The sequence below is a fragment of the Lycorma delicatula genome, chromosome 1, assembly GCF_047948215.1.
Source record: "Lycorma delicatula isolate Av1 chromosome 1, ASM4794821v1, whole genome shotgun sequence".
Classification (NCBI taxonomy): Eukaryota; Metazoa; Arthropoda; class Insecta; order Hemiptera; family Fulgoridae; genus Lycorma; species Lycorma delicatula.
Window position 1 is genome coordinate 31,773,891 of NC_134455.1, and position 4,653 is coordinate 31,778,543.

The following is a 4,653-nucleotide window of genomic DNA, read 5'->3' on the forward strand; positions in this document are numbered from 1 at the left end:
ACGATATCCGGCCTCAAGCGGTCTCCGCTTCCGCCGATTCCGGGTTCGGTGGGGCTGCAGAACGTTTGCTCCACAGCGACCACGTTCCCCTCCGGAGAAGTCAAGGCAGCGACGAGAAGGTCTTTTATCTCGTCGTGCCTTCGTATATACTTCGCCTTATTGGTCACACAGCTGCCCAAGACATGACCCAGAGTCTCAACGGCGTCTTTGCATTTCCTGCAAGATTTATCACTTTCGGGCCCAAGGGCCCGTCCGCATGCGACTCTAGTTCCGAGCGTGTCCGACCTCAGTTTTAAGGCGTTTATGAATCGGGAATCCGTTAGGAGTCCCTCTTCATAAAGCCAGGAGTTTCCTTCCCTATTGTTTTTAAAGTATTCGACGCCTTTGCCCATCACCGGCAGGCGCCCCCATCGATCCACCTCCTCAATTTTTAATTTTAGCTTCAGCCGGTCAAAATCGCCGGCCGAAGGGGGCCAGGAAATATTATTTTTAATTAATTCAGCCCGGAGCTTCGTTTCAGCCCCGGTTGTTAAAAGGTAGTGCTGGACTGCTGCACTATTAACCTTCAGGAGACTGGACATAGCTCTCCATCCTGCAACCTTGACAAGGTTACGCAACCTCGGTATGCCAAGGCCTCCATCCGCCTTTCTTGAATACAATATTCCGTCGGCGATGGAGTGATGCAGGTGGAGAATTTCCTTTATTATCCGCCGAAGGAAATCGTCGGCCTCGTCCAGAGTCTTATTAAATGGCCGCGATATCACCAACGAGTGGACATATTTAGGGAGAACAAATTGATATAATAAATTTAGCTTCTGTCTGGGCTTCAGATTCAACCTCTGAACCGTCAACGCAGCGGACAGCATTTCACTAATCCGCTGCTCGGGAAGCATTGCCTTCTGCAAGCTGAAGGCAACCCCAAGATATTTGAAAATTTCATCAATCTCCAGAGGTCGAACCCCAAGACCAGCCAGAAACTTTAATTCGGGATCGGCGCACACATAACTTTTATTCTTGTACTTAATGTACCCCGCGAAACACTTTTTATAATTAAATTTAAGGCCGATGTCGTTGAAGAAATTTTGAACCGCGTTTAGCTGTCTTTGTCCAACGCTCGGACGACAAGACAGCAGGACCAAGTCATCGGCGAACCCAATGGCACCAGTCGTTCCATCGAGCTCACCTAATTGCGAACCAACAGTTAGATTAAATACTGGGTCGATAATTATATTAAAAAGGAGAGCAGACAGCGGATCACCCTGCTTGACTCCTCTTCGGAGGTCAAGGTTGAACTGCTGGCCTTCGGACTGGAATACTGTCTGGGCCCCGGTGTACATGGCCCGAATAGCTCCGACAAAACTTGTCGGAAACCCGCGCGCCTTCAGCGCAGCCCAAATGGCTTCATGCGGGACAGTATCGAAGGCTTTCTCCAGATCAACCATCGTGATCACTGCGCCCTCCTGCCTACCTGACTTGGCCCCGCGAATTGCCTCATTCAACACAAAGCAATTCGCGAAACATCCATTCCCCGCTACAAATCCTCTTTGAGAGGGATGCAGCCAGACTCTCGCCCGAATTCGAGACTCGAGAAGCCCAGCATACACCCTCGCCAAAACAGAACCTATAGTGATTGGCCGCCAAGCCCCTGGATCTTTCGGATCCTTATTAGGCTTGGGAATGAATGTTGTCCTATTGATTAACCATGGCTTCGGGTAATAGTTTTTAACAAATAATAACGTAAAAAGTTTCAGCAGCAAGTGCTCGTAGCCCGCAATAAGCACATCATTGCGGCATACACCATCTGGGCCCGGAGCCCCTTTGGCTTTGAGCCGCTTTACCCTCTGCCTAATTTCTTTAACTTCGAATGGCGGCATGACTAAATCGATAGTCATATTTTCAGAAGAAGGATATTTAAATTTAGACCTAACCGATTGACCCCATAGCTCAGTGTAAGTTTCCCTCAACTGAGCTATTGGGGCATTTATCCTCTCCTCCGGGTCTTTAAGGAGGGAAAGGTCACCCGCAACTACCATATCGGCAAGTTTGCTTGGTGCCTTGCGGTAGAGCTCCTGCGTCCTTGCATACCGACGCTTTTTCCTGCTGTCATGGCCTCTACCGCGTGTGCGTCCCTTATTTCTAACATTAAATTTGGAATGGGAAGGTTTATATTTATTAGATTTAGAATTATTTCTTAGGGCATCGGCGAGTTCTCCGACCAACTCGTCGATAACATCACGACCAAACTCTTGTCCCCCGATGACAGAGTCCAGCAACACGTCACACTGGTGGATAAACTTTAAGAGTTTTCCACCAGACTTGAGTTGCGGGTTGGCCTCTCTAGCCCTCCGCGCCATCAAGATTAGATGAGCACATCCATCATCAGCCGCCTCAACCACGGGCACTTGTGGTGACCCGGGCGGCGATGGATCGCCATCCGCACTATCCAGCACGGTCCCGCAACTCGCACCGCTCATAGGTTCATGAGCATCCCGCATCAACGGACCTTCCCCCCCATCCTCCACACACACCGGACGGTGCACACGGCTTCTCAGCGTCCGCTTCGGAACACTGAGGGGCTCACTCCGGCTGATGTTAGTTTTAGCCGCCCGTTGGTTGGCTAACACCGGATGCGCACTACGGATGTGCACCCCGAGTCCACTCTTAGTAGTGAAGACCCGGGAACAACCATCCGCAGGGCACCGATGATCGCCTTCCTCCGGGGGCGCCGGGCCCTTACATTTAGCCTGGTGTACACACGCCGCGATGTATGTCGGATATCGGGTCGTGCCGCATTTGATGCAAGACCACTCAATCCCCACCTTAGGATGAATCTTACTATAATGATCCATCAGGCCGTTTCTACCTCCCGCAGTACGAAAAAGCAATAAACATTGCTGACACTGCTGCTGGTCAAAGGGGATAGAATACGTATGAACGGCGTCCTGGCCCCTCCTAGCCATTAGCCGCCTTGACGGTGAATCAAGGTTCATTACAAAAGGATATAAGTATAATAAAAAAAAATTAAAATAGAGAATTTGGATTTAAAAACTTAAAGCTAGGTTGAACCTTGCACAGTGAATCAACCAACTTTCTTAAACACCAATAACTAACTTTCGATAAATTCAATATGAATACTAGCTAGTCAATCCCCACCGCACCCACCATTGGCGGAACACCGAATTCCTCGGGCGATTAGGGACGTAATAGAAAAAAGGTTTATAAATTTTACATCCCGAGGAATATCTGACACTGTTAATAAGCCACTACGGCCAATTTTGAAATTACGTTGTTCAGCCTTCCGGAAGGCAGTATAAAACAAAAACGACTAAAAGGGAAAAAGAATAATTAAATATGCTAGAAAAAAAAGAAGAATAAGGGATCTAGCTACATACTGCCAATTTGGGCCAGGAGGTCAACGGGATCCTAGCTACATCGGGCCGCTGACTCCGCATAGGAACGCGGCCGTCACCAATACCAAAGGCGACCACGATCGGTACGCGGAGCCCCAAGCCCGATGCACCCACGGGGAGCCGCGTGGAGGCGTCCCTCGCTCCTGACCAGACCGGAAAAACCCCCGATGCGACTGAGACTCCGACATCTTATAAAAGACGCCGGAATCTCAGCCGCAGCGGGCAACCCACAGTCACACCAGCATTCAATAGAGGCCCTCCCCTCTAAAGCGCCCTGTGCAACCGAAGGCTGAAGTTTTCGACTTACCTTACAGCACCTCCTGGGAAGGCAGAACAGCACAGCAAGGCAAGACGTGGATTTCACGCTCCTGCTGTTAAGAACGCTACTTCCAGAGAACGGTAAACCCTTGTTCTTACCACTCTGGGCCCAGCTTAGCCGCTCATTCTAGTTCGCTGGCCGCATAAGCGACCAGGTACTAACGGCGCCGCCACGAGAAGGCAATGAGTCGGCACTTGTCCCGACGAGATCCGTAGACCCCCCGAAGGACAGAGACATCTCCTCTGCCGTCGGAACTTTGGAACTACGGCCGAAGCCATAGTTAGAGCACCACAACACCCAGAAGGGGGCCTGCCCAGTTGCCAAGCGAAGGCTAAGCAGCCTTGAAGCCCGCCTTAAGAGAGTCATAGTTACTCCCGCCGTTTACCCGCGCTTGCTTGAATTTCTTCACTTTGACATTCAGAGCACTGGGCAGAAATCACATTGCGTAAACACCCAGCTGGGGCCATCGCAATGCTTTGCTTTAATTAGACAGTCGGATTCCCCCGGTCCGTGCCAGTTCTGAGTTGATCGTTGAATGGCGGCCGAAGGGACAAGTTCGGCCCGACCACGGCAGGGCGGTAGCCCGAACCGCGTCCAGAACAGCCGACACCCCGCAGCAAGGAAGATCCGCGGGAGGCCAAGGCACGAGACCGAGCTCGGATCCCGGTAAGCCGACGGATTTCTCCGCCGACCCCGTTCCCCCTCGCCCAGGCCCGGCACGTTAGCACCGACCCGCTTCCCGACCAAGCCCGACACGCCCCGATCCTCAGAGCCAATCCTTGTTCCGAAGTTACGGATCCAGTTTGCCGACTTCCCTTACCTACATTATTCTATCGACTAGAGGCTCTTAACCTTGGAGACCTGCTGCGGATATGGGTACGAGCCGGCGCGACATTCCGCGTAGCCCTCACCCGGATTTTCAAG